Source organism: Protopterus annectens, chromosome 13.part0 (genome assembly GCF_019279795.1).
Source record: "Protopterus annectens isolate FY-2018-M chromosome 13.part0, PAN1.0, whole genome shotgun sequence".
Classification (NCBI taxonomy): Eukaryota; Metazoa; Chordata; order Ceratodontiformes; family Protopteridae; genus Protopterus; species Protopterus annectens.
Genome location: NC_056747.1, coordinates 957,383,149 through 957,400,006, shown reverse-complemented (window position 1 = coordinate 957,400,006; position 16,858 = coordinate 957,383,149). Strand labels below are relative to the sequence as shown.

Here is a 16,858-nt window from a genome sequence, read left to right as displayed (position 1 = left end):
GCTGGTCAGAACAAGGCCATTGGATACGGAGTGATTAAGGCACATTAAAGCAGTTGTGAGCAGTTGTGCATGGGTTTGCACAGAGCTAAGCAATGCTAACCTCCAGTTACAGTTTCTTGCACTTAGTTAGCCTCTACAATGCTTTACCAGTGTAATACTCGCAAACTGGCGGCCAAACAGGCTTACACCAGCTTGCTCACGCACTTGGAAATGCAAAGCATTTGGTGTTTTCATCTGACACTCACACCCCTGGGTGGGAGTGGGGACTACAATATTACCTTGTGATGCCTACTACATTGGATTACATGCCTACAGTATCGAGAACGGCTGCCCATTAGGCAAGAGCATGCCATTCGACTGTACGGAATCCACAGCCTGTCCAGAGTTTGATTCATATTATTGTCGTGTTCCTCTTACAATCTGCACCTGTCTGGCTAATACATGGGAACTGACACTCTTCAATACAAACAAGTAATTGGGTTTTGGAACCCACATCCTTCAGCCGAGTCATGCTACTGCATACCTAATATTCTATCATCTTTCTAAGGTTGTCAGTGGAATATGTGCTTTCTGTCCCTATCAGACCTCTCATACGATTGGGGAAAAATACAAACTGAATCAGGGCCAAGGCATAACATCAGGGACACATTTAAATTATTGGTGCTATTAACCTAACACATTGACAGACTCATAGCATATGAATTCATACACATTTTCTGAGGTAAATAATGTTTATAACTCTTAAATCATTAACCCTGAGTACCTTCTCATGGCGCCTCTGTGCTTAACACCGAGCGCGCCATGAGAAGACAGCAATTTGAAGCTGTTTTCCCAGAGTGCCTTCCACAAACGTGAGAAACTGGCATCCCGATTTGTAGCTGAACTTAATGTAAAACATGCTGAAATTGTAACTGAATGTGTAAATTACTTTATATAGTTACCATTCAGCATGTGTTTACATTAAGGTCACATTCAAGACATTTTAGAAAATCCTGTTTAAAAATTCTTGATAAAGCAAGTGGTGGCAGCCAATTGGATTCTTGCAATCCAAGCCACCACTTGCGTCACACCCCCACCCCCAACAGTAACATCGGATCTGCATAGCCACAGTGAAGTATTACTTTGAACGTCTTATCTGTATATGTGGGAACACTTTTTTATAAAACATTAGTATTTTTAGCTTTAAAGGTTGATTAAATAAGTCAGTGTAGGTTAGTGTCGGTGACATCATTGACGAAATAAGAGATTAAAAGTGCATTTTTTAGAAGTAAAAGTCCGTAATTGTAGCCGTTAATCATTAAAATTCAATCCACCCCATTTTCTCCCAATTGTTTATTGTAGTATAATAAACCACAAGATGTACAGCGAGTAGCTGATGATAAAGAAAAATACAGCTCAAATGAATACATGTATAAAAACCTACAAACATAGGGATGGATTTTAAGTATTGCTAATATAAACTTAGAAAGTTGCTAGAATGATATGATTTGTGTTAGCGTGCATTTGCTATGAAGTCTGAAACACAAATGTGTGTCACTCTGTAGTGATTTCAGTCCTCGCTGATTTGCCAGAGAACCAGAAATGTTATGAGAAATACGCCAAAAATGCGATGCAAAAATATGGACAGTCAAGATCTATGAATGGGTTATTTTGTGCAGAATGTCATCACACCTCTTCTGTAACAAACTGTGCAGTCGTATTTATGCCCATTTAAAGAAGTTATTACACAAAACAAACCATCCAAAGTCAGTCCAAAGCATTCATTGGTTATGTAGGAAGTATAAACATCTTAACGGTACCCCTTGAACGATGCCATGTAGAACTGGTGGTATCAATCAGATATGGACTGAAAATAAAAATATGCAACCCCACCTAGCCATACACTGAAGTACCCCATATTTAAATTTAAAAAAAAAAACAAGTTGAATATGCCCTGTTTCCTGCTGGCTCCCAAAGAGAGTGGAGACAATGCAAGGCAAGTGATCACAGGAAACCAGATTGTGTGGTACTGTGCGTGACCTTCTAGAACTTCATCCTGTTTGTCTACTGAACTGATTCATGCTGCGGACCACATTTTGCAGACGCACTACACAGATGAATCTCACACAGCTGAGGACTTTATTTGGTAAGGTGGCATCCACTGTAGAATTCAGAATTCTACCCGTTGTACGTAACGGTGAAATATAATAAAGAAGGCGTGAAGTAATTGTGGAAGGGACTGTGCATCTCTTGCTTGAACATAGTGATAATGGAAAGATCACACTTCATATTTGCTGTATATACAGCGTTCCTTTTTAATACAGGCCATGGAAGTAATGGATATGTGAAGTAAGTACAGCTAATTAGAAATACATCATAGTTTAGTTCAGTAAATTCAGACTTCCTGTATCCTGTAGAAAAAAGTAGTAAAAGTCCCAGCTGCTGTAACTGTTATTCACATAAGTAGAAGTCATTATCACAGATAAATGTCATGTTGTCATTTTAAATCAGGAATATCCATTTATTATTTTGATTTGGACTTAAGATATGCACTATTTAGAATGCTGGGGTTTCTTTTGTGATAATGTGCTATCTTACATAACGAGGACCAGAATCCCAGATTTTGTGAAGCACTGAAATCGTCAGACCTAACCCTTTGTGATATCTGGACTGTCATTACGCTGAAATTATTTTGTCATATTCGTGTAAATAAAGAAATGGCAGTTTCTGATGGGATAGTAGACATACTCAACGAATGTATACCTGTAACGTACTGGTAATAAATGAGTAGAAACCACAATGCAACTAAGATAATAGCTTCCTCAAAGATGCAATTTCTTCTCATTTTCTTTTAAAAATCTTAAACTGAACTGGTAGGGACAGTGTTCTCCCATGTTTGTAAGTATTGGGTCAAGTTTGTGTGCACCCATAGTGGGTGTATGGACTGTCTGGTCCAAGGTGTTTGTATTTTTTAAAGACTGGCAGTCTCTGGGCTTGTAAGTTTGCTGTTTTGTAAGTATTCCAGTTTGGGGGGGGGGGGGTAGTTGAAGTTGCCCATAAATATGGTATCAGGTTGTATGGTGAGGTCCTCCAGTAAGTCCAAGAAGTCCAAGTATGAGTTATGCATTTTGTGGGTCATAAAAGGGTGACCTGTATAGCTTTTGCAAGGATATTGTGCTGGAGTTTGCCGTTGGAATTCTGGACATGGAGAAGTTCAAGCAAGTCGTCCTGTTTACCAGTCTTGAGGTATGTTTGTTTATTGATTTGAGATACCCCCACCTTTGGTCCCTGATTGTGCATTATCTGGCCTGAATGTATGGAAGGCATTGTAGCCCTGCACTGCCAACGTGATCTCAGTGTCTTTAAAGCATGTCTCAATAACTGCACAGATGTCCACATTCTCAAGGGTGAGGAGAGCCTGAAGGGAATAGAATTTCTTGTTTAGACTCCTGGCATTGAGCAGTAACACCTGTAAATTCCTTTGGGCAAGTTTTGCTATGTACGGTTGCTTCAGGGAAATCTTTCATTCTGGTGCCTGTGCATACATTACATTGAAGGGCTCGCTTGGGTGAATGCTTCATTTTGGTGGTTGTACATACTCTGAAATGTTACACACGTTTTGTTTGGGGAAGTGTTTAATTTTGATGATTATGCATATCTCAACATTCTACTGAAGGGGTTGCTTGGGTGAAGTGTTCATGCTGGTGGTTGCACATACTAGGAAATGTTACTGAAGGGTTGCTTGGGGGAAACATTTCATTTAGGTGCATGTATACCTGGACATTGTAATGAGGATGTTGCTTGGGGAAATAATTTATTGTGTATCAAGGAAGTGCTTGTGCATACATGGTCTGACTGCTGAAGTGATCGCTGGGCAAAATAGGTTTAGTGTGTCATTTTGCTGCTTGTGCATACGCAATGCAAACAACTGGATCAGTTACTGGGGAAACATAGAAATTAAGTCTGAAAATTACATATGGTTACATTACTTAAAATACAGAACATAAATGTAATTATAATGTAATATGCCAGCATATAAGACATCAGATACATCAGTGACTAATTAATAGTATAATGTAAAATAAGCAGACAAGAAACCACTTCTGCTTGTATTATTCTATTTGTGATTAGTAGTTGCATGAGTGAGATAACTGTTATCACTTGTTGACTACTGCAAGCATGGAGCTACCATATTTTTTGTGCTTTTTCCTGGCTTTGTCAGTCATGTGTGGAATTTAGGTGGGAGGAAGGGCTCAGTAATATGCAAGTGTTATACTATTTTACTGAATTACTCAGGTGTTCTCCATACTGATAATAAGTCTGTGTTACACAACAGCTGCACAAGGTAATATAATGAATGCCAAGTCAATAGGTTATGTGCAGCAATTATCACCTTTGTCTGAGCATGCATAACTTTGCAGTACCGAAAGGAAGGTCATTATCACATTAGTGCAGTTACAATATAGCAGTGAGTCATTATCACTTTTCTGGTAAAAGTCCCAGCTGCTGTAACTGTTATTCACATAAGTAGAAGTCATTATCACTTTGATGAATGCACAAGCCAGATTGTTTTTTTTCTCTGTTTGTAGTCATTGCAAGCCACCCCCTCATTCTTCATCAACTAGCTATCATGCTCCAAGACCCCAAATGTTTTTTCCTGTAAATATATGTGTGTGCATATATGTATGTACATAATGTACTTGCACATATACACACGCAGGAGACAGCACAATGGAACAAAAGCTGCAGTGCCAAGTCCACCAGTTGTAAACATGTACAACACATACATGAATGGGGTGGACCGAGTGGATCAGCTCAGGACGCAGTATCCAACTGCTCGAAAGGCAAGGAAATGGTGGCTGTACTTGTTCTGGTTCCTATGGGATTTGGCCATAGTGAATGCTTACATTTTATTCCGTGAGAGTGCCAGCCACCGGCAGCTTTCACATTCTGGCCATGTTATTGCGGCAAGCCAGTTACACTTTAGAAGAAACCTAGGCATGCACCTCCTGACCACCTTCAAGAAAAGGAAAAGATGCATAGAGATTACCGTCCCAGAGCTAATGACACGATTTGAACAAGTCTCAGACTTTCCAGTGAAATGGCGGAAGGCACGATGCAAAAACTGTGCCAGCAAGGGTAAACGTGCTGAACCATCATGGGGATGCCCGACCTGCAAGATTAACCTATGCATGGAATGCTTTGGTGAGTACCATGGCCATAAGGGTCTAGCAGACTGCTGACAGCAGTAAGACGTGCACAGCACACTGTGTACAACAAAGTTGTGACCAGGCTGTTGGGTCCATTGCTGAATGGGCACATGTAAAGAGAAAAGGCAGAGGTAAGGCAGACTGCTGACACTGAAGGAGGTCATGAGACAATAGTGGTATCAGCAGTCTGAGTGGGCAGCCAGCACAGCTATGGGACACTTCAGATAACCAACATCTGGAGCCCCATGCCTGTCCTTGGCATATTAGTGGAGCGGCGGTCCTTACCCTGCTTTTTCTCTTTACATGTGCCCTTTCAGTGCCCCCTTGTCTGTGTCCACCCATTCAGTATTTCAGGTAAGGTAAGACTGTATCTTCTGCTGTTCTGGGAATCACTGGAAAGCGAGCAGCCCAAATCCTAAGCTGTCCCATCTCAGAATGTTGTGTTGGTGGATGCATCACGGCAGGCATACCCAGCCAGCATGGATCTTGTGATCCACCTGGATCGCAGTTGGGAACTTGGAGACTCTTCAGCTCAGTCCCATAGTGCTGCTGTCCTATGTAAGCATGGGCTTGGGTGTGCCACTGTGATGTAATGTTTCTCTCCGGGAAAGGAGACATGCAAAAAGACACAGCCTGGGTCAGTCTTGGTAATTTGACATGTTGCCTTGATGTAGCTCTCCACTCAGTCTCCCTCCCTTCAGGTGTAGTCAATGTATGTAGGTGAGGGTAGTAAATGTATGAAGGTCAGGACAGCAATTAGTGAGTTACTTCAGTCCCTCATCCCTTAGGTCCACTGCTGAATGGGCACATGTAAAGAGAAAAGGCAGAGGTAAGGCAGACTGCTGACACTGAAGGTCATGAGACAATAGTGGTATCAGCAGTCTGAGTGGGCAGCCAGCACAGCTACGGGACACTACAGATAACCAACATCTGGAGCCCCATGCCTGTTCTTGGCATATTAGTGGAGCGGCGGTCCTTACCCTGCTTTTTCTCTTTACATGTGCCCTTTCTGTGCCCCCTTGTCAGTGTCCACCCATGCTTTATTTCAGGTAAGGTAAGACTGTCTTCTGCTGTTCAGATGTTTACAGAATGCGTTCATGCATGGCTTGATGCACAGGGTCGGTTGATCTACAATCTGCCATAACGGCATCACCGCAGAAGATGTTCACCCGTTCAGAAGGGATGGCATTCACCTAACTGAGGTGGGCATTGCATTGTTCTTGACCAACCTCCACAACGGCGTGAGGAGAGCCATGCAAGATTGCTAACATGCAGCTTGTGAGAAGAATGGAAAACACCCATGACCAAGTCGGGCCAGTATAGTAAGTAAAACACTGTTATGAAATGTGTTGTGTAAAATTCATTTCTCTGAGCTTGGCAAATAACTGTTATGGAAATTATGATTTTTTTCATAGTTTGGTAAATAACTTTGCAAGGGAGCATCTGAATGTGCCAAGTAATATATCATTTTGAAGACAGTATTGCTGGTTCCAACATGGTAAAAGAATTGTGCCTGCATGTTTGACACATGTACAGATATCAAAGTTTGTTTGGGACTTAGGTTATGGAAAATGTGATTTTTTTCATATTTTGGTAAATAACTTTGCAAGGGAGCATCTGAATGTGCCAAGTAATATCTCATTTTGAAGACAGTATTGCTGGTTCCAACATGGTAAAAGAATTGTGCCTGTATGTTTGACACATGTACAGATATCAAAGTTTGTTTGGGACTTAGGTTATGGAAATTGTGATTTTTTTCATATTTTGGTAAATAACTTTGCAAGGGAGCATCTGTGCCAAGTAATATCTCATTTTGAAGACAGTATTGCTGGTTCTAACATGATAAAAGAAGTGTGCCTGTATGTTTGACCCATGTGCATATATCAAAGTTTGTTCGGGACTTACGGTTTGGAAATTATGATTTTTTTCATATTTTGGTAAATTGCAAGGGAGCATCTGAACGTGCCAAGTAATATCTCATTTTGAAGACAGTATTGCTGGTTCTAACATGATAAAAGAATTGTGCCTGTATGTTTGACACATGTGCAGATATCAAAGTTTGTTTGGGACTTACGGTTATGGAAATTATGATTTTTTTCATATTTTGGTAAATAACTTTGCAAGGGAGCATTTGAATGTGCCAAGTAATATCTCATTTTGAAGACAGTATTGCTGGTTCTAACATGGTAAAAGAATTGTGCCTGTATGTTTGACACGTGCAGATATCAAAGTTTGTTTTGGACTTAGGTTATGGAAATTATGATTTTTTTTTCATATTTTGGTAAATAACTTTGCAAGGGAGCATCTGAATGTGCTAATACCTCATTTTGAAAAGATTATTTATAGTTCTAACATGGTAAAAGAATGGTGCCTGCATGTTGTACTCATAGGCAGATATCAAAGTTTGTTTCGGACTTAGGTTATAGAAATTATGATTTTTTTCATATTTTGGTAAATAACTTTGCAAGGGAGCATCTCATTGTGTGAAGTAATACCTCATTTTGAAGACAGTGTTACTCCTTACAACATGGTAAAAGAACTGTGTCTGTGCACTGTACACATGTACAGATATCACAGTTTGTTTAGTCTTGTACGAATATGAAAATTATACATTTACAATACTTCTCATTATTATGCCCATATCTTTGCGAGGGAGCATGGTAATCACACAAATGATGCGTCATTTTGAAGCTGACATTCAGATGCACAACTTCTACACTGATATGTAGGCTCTCTCCGTTACAGGTGATGAGATATTATGCTTTATTTATCAATTATGAGAAATAATATATTAATCATATTTCTGTGAATATCTCATGAAAGGAGCATCACACAGTAATGGTTAAGGTATCATTTTAAAGCTGACATTCATACTAACAAATTAAATTCAAATTGTATGGGTCTGCATGGTACATAGACCAAGATATTGTGCTTTGCTTTTCCAAAAAGGTAAAAAAATTGCACAATATCAACATTCCTTGCCAAATATTTAATGACTTTGATATGCACTATCAACATTTACACTGTTGGAAAGGTCAGTGTCTGCTGAACAACTTTTGTGTTTACATTTTTAGTGTAGCTCTTACAGTTAAAGAGTTATGAACATTTGTCTTCTGTATAGTATTACAAATGGATTTTCTGAAAATGAGCTCAGGCTGCACTGTTGTTCCTATGGTGGAATTAAGCAGGCAGCTTTTTCTGAGCTGCTCCGGAGTGAATGAGTTAACAGTGCGTTGGTTAAATCTAGCACAAAACCGACAGCTAGCAACGTCGTGATCAGGGCCTAGGCAAGGAATACAGTAAGAATGAAAATCCTTATGAGGTATTTGCTTCCCACAAGAAATACAATTGTTAACTTTTTCTGACATCGGTCTGGAGCAAGAAAAAAAGTTTCCCCAATGGGGTACTTAGCTTTAATGAAGACTTTGGATCTGAAATTCGATTTTGAAAATCTCAGGAGTCGGCTGACCGGTACTTGCGAACTGCTTTTGCTTCGGGGACCGCGCGGCAAGAAAGACTGAAGAAAATGGCATCGGCTGCATCTTTTATACCCCTGGCGCACTGACGTCAGGGAAGAGGTGACAGCAACCGACGCCGGACCAAGACTTTGGAATTTAGGCCGACTGCGGGTAGCCTGCCAGCAGGATAACCCAAGAGTAATGACTGCAACAGTGAAACACGATGAACATCAGGAGTAATTATACTAACTGTTAGAGGAGCTCCAATAGTCATAGGAGAAGAAAAAAGATATGACAGATTTGTGGCACTAAGGGGTTAGTGGCAAGGAAGAATGATTATGCTGGCAAATATTTATATTCCACCAAAAACAGGTATTGGGGATCTTAAGAAAATTTTGGGAGAAATAATCAGCTTTCAGCAGGGAATATTGCTTACATGCTAGGAATGGATCTCAATTTGGGACCTAGAAGGGAAAACATAACAAAACATGGTAGATTTCTGAAGAGATTTTGAAAATATCTGGTATGGAAGACTCAGATTCAGTAGTAGAAAATCTTTTCCATTTGCTCTTGTAAGCCTTTTTGGTGGAGTCTTTTTGCAATGATAATAAAATGATACATACTGTGCAAGAAAGCCTGGGCTGTCCGGCAATTACTTGAACTGCAGAAACCATGCTGTTAGTTTGAGGGCTGGGATATTGGGATGACGCATCCCTGAGGGGTGTGAGAGAAGATCTAGAGTTAGGTCCAGTATCCAGGGAGGATAACAAAGATGATACCAAAGGAAGGGGAACCACACCTGGCGAGGCTATAAAGGAGCAATGAGGATGACTGAATTCTTCAAACGAATTGGCTTCTATTGAAATTTGGGGATCAAGGAAGTGGGAGATAAACATAAAGGAAAACGGATGGACAAACAAGACTAGAGTATCTCTTAGTGACTCCCTGAGGGTTATAAGGGCAAAATACCTGCTGCACTTGTTGTGGGGAGACGCAACGAGGTCGCAGCAAGGGTGGCCATGACAGAAAATGTTCCCCGCCACTGACTGACAGACCACTTGTAAGGCATCAGAATGGACCTGCTGAGTTTGTCCGCTAGTACACAGGATTTCCCCGGTATGTGCGCTGCAACTAGAAAGAAGTTGGTGGAGATTGCCCATCTCCATACTCTCATAGCCTCCGAACAGAGAGGTTAAAACTGTGTTCCCCCTTATTTGTTGATGTACCAGACTACAGACATGTTGTTGATCTGAATTACAACAATCCTTGAAGCAAGAGCATCTTGAAATGCCTGCATTGCCAAAAGGACTGCTCTCATCTCTAGGATGTTGATATGCAAATTGGTCTCTTGGGGGACTATGTGCCTTAGACCATCCTTCTCAAGTAGTGCACCCCACCACAGCTGGGGGGTGTCCATAGTCACTGTGGCCATTAGGGGTGGAAAAACCAAGGGTCAGCCTAGATGACTGTCATCTGACTGGATCCACCAGTGAAAGTGATATTTGCATATTGGTGTAAGCTTGATTGGAAAACATAGGGGTTGTTGAAGAATAGACCATTAAACAGCTAAAGTCCATTGAAGGATGTGTATATAGTAGCATGCTAAAGGGAGTAGGACCATTTGCTGTTGCCATAGACCCTAAAGTTTAGAGAATTAATCAGGCTGGAGAAGACAGATGGGATAGAATTGGATTAATCTGAGATCTGTGTGCGTCTATGCGAGGAGCAGGCAAAGAGGCAACTGGTGTTGTCGTGTTCAGATGTGCACCAATAAACTAGACTCTGTACCTCTGTCCGATATGACATGACATAACTGACTGTTTTACCTAGTGATTAACAAATCTGGAGCAAATAGTCTCTGGACTGTTGTAGATGATGCATGGTAGGTGCGATAAGGAGCTAGTCGTCTAAGTATGGAAACACGAGGAATCCTTTTAGTCTTTAGTGAGCTGCAACTACTGCCATACCTTTGGTGAGAAGCCTGGGGGCTGTGGTGAGTCCAAAGGGCAGGATTCTAAAATGGTAGTGACTGGCTCCCAGCCGAAAATGTAGGTGTCTTCAGGAGCACCTGTCTAATTTGATGTGATAGTACGGTTCCCCTTTGCAAGATTGAATTAGTGAAAACTCGAAATTCATAAGCTCGAGCCCAGAATCTCAAGTTTTCAGTAACTTGTAAAGGGAAGCTGTAAAAGTAAAAAAATTAAGAAATGTGCTTACGTGTATGCAGAGAGCTAGGTCCATCTGCATCGTTCCTGGTGTAATATGCGAGTTGTGTGACCGAACTTTAGCGGAGGAGTGAACATTCTCCCGTTGTGTGCTTATGCATATAGCGCAGAATGGGAGAATTCCCTTTTTTTCGCTGAAGTGCGATCTCGGAGTTGGTATATTTAAGAAGGGGGGGGGTGTGCAGCCACCCACATGGGGGGGGGTGTAGGGGGGCTTTTCCCCCTGCAAAAACCTTAGAAAAATGTTTTTCAGTTGTTTTTGTTCCCCTGCAGAATTTCGAGTTATTGAAAACTCAAGATTCTGGCTTCAAGCTTATGAATTTCGCATTTTCAGTAATTCGATCTTCTGAAGGGGAACCGATAGTACGCATCCTGAAGATCTATGGAGCACATCCAATCATCCTTGCATAGAAATGGCAGAACCTCAAAGGCAGATGGACCCAGAGAAGCCATGGCCACCTGCATTGGAGCTGTGTGTTCCAGTAAGAATAGATCATAACTCTAACCCGATCCATGCCTACAAAAGGGAACCAGACCTAAGCTGTCCAGAGCTGAGCCTCCAATGGGCAGGGAGGGATCCAATGCTTTGGCTCTGGGGCCAGTTCCGATCTGAAGGCATAACAGTAGAACTGGTCAGGGATGCTGTCAGAGTTCAGGAAGTAATTCTCTTCGGCTCCAACTCCAGAACTCTCAGAGCTGTCAGATCCTGGGGCTCTGAAACTGAAGGAAAGATTACAGGAGGTGATAAAACTGTGCGAGTAGTGGCAGGAAGACTTTCAGATCCAACAGAGGATGAAGCAGAGATAACCCCCATCTGGATGTGAGCTCTGAGAAACTTTCACATCATCCTATCCACATCCGCTTCAGAAAGACTTCTGGAGGACCTGATGGATGATGTGGTTGACTGGGGTCCAGAGTGCTTTTTCGGAGTTTGCATGAAATGGGAATGGAGCCTAGGGTAGATTGGATCCAAAAGTAAATCGGGAAAACAAGCTCTAGGAATACATGATGTACTACACTTTGGATCTGAGGGTTTGAGTTGTAGGACTTGCTGATATGATAATCAGAACTAACGGTTTAAGATCTGGAGTGCACATTTTTGGGTATGAAGTCCTGGAAGACTTTGGCAGTGAACACTTCCTAATGCTCCGAAAGAGCTTTAGTGGTCTTATTGGGGGCTTGTGCCCCTGAAGATGTTGTAGAAGAGGGAGGAAGTAAACCCCTAAAAATAAGTATACTGCGTCTGTCAGCTAAGACTCTCGAACTGAAAGCTGCACATATTGAGCAGTCTGTGTTTAAATGAGCTGTTCCAAGACAACATATACTCATTCCTTGTGGGCATCCATGTTATGGATTTCGTGCCCACAAGAAGAGCATTTTTCAAAACCTATTGGCTTGTCAGCCATGACAGTACAACGGAAAGAAAAATATGAAAAGAGAAATATAAAAACAAATTTTTTTAACTTAAGAAAAACTTCAAATAGAGTAAATAATGGTGCAAGGGAAGGACCCTACATCTGATGCAATGGCGGTAAATGAGATCAGAGGTATTGGAGATAGACTTGGGCATTATGGGTAGAGAGAGGAGCTTGAGAGGTGGATCCAAAGTCTGAAGTATGTGGCTGAGTCAGATCCGAGGATTGGATCCATAACCCATTCACTGAGGAACAATGAAAAGGACATCAGATATATTTTACAGTCAAATACTCGTTTAACTGAGAGCTTCAACACACATCCAATAATTATTTCAGATCGAGTGCCAATAAAAACTAGGATAAAAATGCAGGGTAATTAAGTAAATTCAGACACTGGCACTTTCCCACTTACCTGTTAAAATGAGAGGAATTTAAGCAATGGGTAGTGGAAATTACAGAGTTACTAGGGAAGATAAAAATCTCTTCATATAACTAGAGAGTGGGATAAAATGAAGATGGAGTTTTAAAAATAGGATAGAAATAAAAGAAAGGGATATGGTTAAGAAGTAATAGAAATTATTTAGAGGGGCTGTCAGAGGGTAAAGTAATTCAGAATAAGGGAAATCCCACAGAGCAAGAAGAGACCTAACTGCAGAGCGGTGAAGAGAAAATAAAGGAATATCTGGAAAATATGCACGAGTTTAGCAAAGCTGGTATTAAACAACTATTTTCTGATAACTCCAGAGTACAAAAAAAAAATGTTAGCATGGCTTGACAACAGAAAGTAGAAAATGCTGTCACTAAACTTAGTGAGCCTATAACAAGAAAAATAACAGGAGATCCTGTAGAGATATTACAAACATTTTGGAAATTGTGCAAAAATTTGTATAAAGCAGAGAAGTATGGAAATCAAGAAAAGTACAGTTTTGTACCTACCATAAATGTAGATGTTCGAAGATCCACATTGCTGCAGTCCTTACATGTGGGTAGTCCGCTGTCCTCGGTCGGCCCGAATACCAAAGTATTAGGCTGACGTCGGTCAAGGCGCTTAAAACTGACATCAGGACGTCAGGGTACAAAAGCGCATGACCGACGTCATATCCTCAGTCTTTTCTTGCCCCAGATGTCAGAAGGCCCTAAAAAGAAAGGCCAAAGCCAAAAAACAGCAAAAAACAACCAACCACCCCTGCACTAACCATATTTACAATATTTACAACCCAAACCACACAACCACCTCTAACTACAGAGGGAAGGAGGGAGGTTAATTGGACTGCAGCAATGTGGATCTTCGAATATCTACATTTATGGTAGGTACAAAACTGTACTATGTTCTTCATCTCACATTGCTGCAGTCCTTACATATGGGTAGAATCCCAAAGCAGAGGTAAGGGAGGATGGCAAAACTATAAAGCATTAGGAGCTGCCAAAATGCCCTGTAAAATTGCAGTGGCAAATCCAGCCCTAGATTTAGAGTAAAGTGGAAGGTGGTAATGCTTAGAGAAAGTATGCACTGAACTCCAAGTAGCTGCCTCCAAAATATCTTTAGTAGCTACCCCTTAAAAGCTGTAGAAGTGGCAGTAGCCCTAGTGGAATGAGGCCTAATCCCAGCTGGAATCTCCTTACCATGATGGGAATAACAGAAAGCAATACAGTTACCAATCCACTTAGAAATAGTTTGTTTTGAAACAGGTTTGCCCTGAGAACCCAAAGGAAATGAAACAAACAACTGCTGAGACTGCCTGAACCCTTTAGTTCTGCTCAAATAATATCGCAACTGTCTGTGTATATCCAAAGTGTGCAAAATCTTCTCCCCTTTATTTTGGGGTTTGCATAAAAAGTAGGCAAATGAATAGTTTGGTTTAAAGCCACACTAGAAACCACTTTAGGCATAAAGGAAGGGTTAGTACGCAAAGACACCCTATCCTTGTGGAAAATTAAGAAAGGCTCAATCGCCATAAGGGCCTGTAATTCAGAAACCCTTCTCGCAGAGGTAATGGCCAACAAAAAAGCAGTCTTCCATGATAAATATTTCAACTCGGCAGTCGCTGCAGGCTCAAAAGGTTGTAGAGTGAGTTTCTCCAACACAAAATTGAGATCCCAAGCAGGAGTAGGAGCTCTACGTGGGGTCTTATATTCTTTGCCCCTCTAAGGAATTGCTTAAACAAAGGATGAGAAAATAATGGTGGGTCACAGTCATAGTGAGCAGAAATTGCTGCAGCATGAACCTTTATAGAGGAGAAGGACAAACCTTTGTCCAATAACTCAGTAAGGTATTGAAGAGCAACACTTAAATTAGGTTTAGAAACATCAAAGTCCTTTGCTGTACTCCAAATTAAAAATCTCCTCCATTTATCTGCGTAAACTTTCCTTGTACTAGGCCTTCTGGCCTCCAAAATAACATTCAAAACTTGTTGTGGAAGCTGAGACCCTCCAGGGTTTAAAACAGAATATGCCAGGCTGTTAGATGTAGAGAGTGAAGTTTGACATTGAGTAAATGACTGTTCTCCTGAGACAGCAGGTGTGGAATCGAAGGTAAAGGCCATGGAGGCTCCCGTACCAGACTCCTCAGTAATGGGTACCAGTGCTGTCGAGGCCAATCCGGAGCTATTAAAATCATGGTTGGCTTGTCCTGTCTGACCTTCAGGAGTACCTTTGGGAGGAGAGGCAGTGGTGGAAAGGCATACACGTGAAGATTGCTCCAATTGAATGAGAGAGCATCCACTTTCCAAGCTGTGGGATGAAACCTTTTTGTGCAAAACTTTGGCAGCTGGTAATTTAGTGGAGAAGCGAACAGATGTATGTCTGGAGTTCCCCATAACACTGTCAATTTTTGAAATACACGAGGATCCAATTTCCACTCGTGGGGATCCATAATTTGTCTGCTCAACACATCTGCTAAGGAGTTCTGTGCTCCTGGCAGAAACCTTGCCTGAAGATTTAGCTGTAGACTGAGAGCAGTTTCCCACAGAATCATTGCTTGTCTGCATAGAGGATATGAATGTGTCCCCCCTTGCTTGTTGATGTACCACATGACAGTTGTGTTGTCTGTTTGAATCAACACCTGCCCTGGAAGAAGTAAATCCTTGAAAGCTATCAATGCAAATTGGACTGCTAACATCTCCTTCAAGTTGATATGTAAATGTTGAAGTCTGGCAGGCCACGTGTCTTGTACCCATTTTCCATTTAGATGAGCTCCCCAAGCTTTGTCTGAGGCATCTGTCGTTAGAATCTGACTTGCCTCTGGTCGGGTCACAGAGAGTCCCTTGTTTAGGTGACATTCCTGAGCCCACCACAAAAATTCCTTTTGAATGCAAGGTATTATCTGAATGACAGTGTCCATATCTTGGCAGTGTTAGTCCATACATTTTTGAGATACCATTGTAGCTTCCTCATATGCAGTTTGGCATTGGGAAGTACCAGAATACAAGATGCCATGAACCACAAGGCTTGAAGGACTGTCCTTGCAGTCAGCCTGGACTGACGAGACAATTGGTGGAAGTAAAGAGAAAGATTCTTTTGTTTGTCCGGGGCCAAAAAGGCCATCTGGGATGCTGTATTCAGTCTCACACCCAGAAAGCACATGTCCTGAGAGGGTACTAGACTGGACTTTATTTCGTTCACAGAATACCCTAGGCATCTTAACACTGCCATCACATACTGTAAATGATGAAAAAGTTCGTCTTTTCCTTGAGCCAGAATCAGGCAATCGTCCAAATAAGGATAGATTTGTATTCCTCTTAGCCTGAAGAAAGCTACCACTGGAGCCAGAACCTTTGTGAACACTCTGGGCGCAGTAGATAAGCCAAAGGGCAATGCAGAGAACTGATAATGAAAAGTCCCAGCCCGAAAACGCAGATACTTCCTGCAACAGGGCCTGACAGGAATATGAAGGTAAGCCTCCTTGAGATCCAGAGTCACCATCCAGTGGTCTTTGCCCAGCAGAGGTAAAAGCTGTTGTAACGTCAACATTTTGAACTTGGGAATGTCCAGATATGTGTTGAGGATAGATAGATCCAAAATTGGTCTCCACGTGTTCCCTTTCTTTGGTACTAGAAACAGGCGAGAGTAAAATCCTAGGCCCACTTCTGGCAGAGGGACCGGTTGTATAGCTCCTATTTGAAGTAGTAGAGAAATCTGTTTGTGAGCCTCTAGTCTTTGCTGAGGAGGAACGTCTGGCATGCCTTTGAAAGGAGGTAAGGTATGGAAATAAAACTTGTAACCTTGGTGTATGATATCCAATACCCATTTGTCTTGGGTAATTAAAATCCAATTTTCCTTGAATAGTGCCAACCGTCCTCCCAAAGGTGCTGCCAGGCAAGAAGGATCTGGCAGCTGAAAAAGTAGGTCATTGGGCCTGTTTACGAAAGGACTGGCCCCTGCCCTCACTCGAAGACTGTGCAGGTGAACTCCATGTTCTAGGTCTGAAGGAACTCTGAGCTCTGCCCCTACCACGCCTAGATCTACCCCTAGACTGAGAATCAGAAGAAGGATCGTCCACCCCTTAGCAGGCCAATTTCTACTAAACTTTGGAGGCTGAACTTGCAAAAAATCTTTAACAGTCTGCATAGACT

At 41.6% G+C, this 16,858-nt stretch overlaps 1 protein-coding gene across 4 annotated transcripts in view; it reads right to left on the bottom strand.

Moving 5' to 3' along the window:
* The window catches only part of LOC122787814 (signal transducer and activator of transcription 5B-like), a 2,227,565-nt gene that overhangs the window by 32,528 nt on the left and 2,178,179 nt on the right, over positions 1–16,858 (bottom strand). The gene's annotated exons all lie outside the window — the stretch shown is intronic.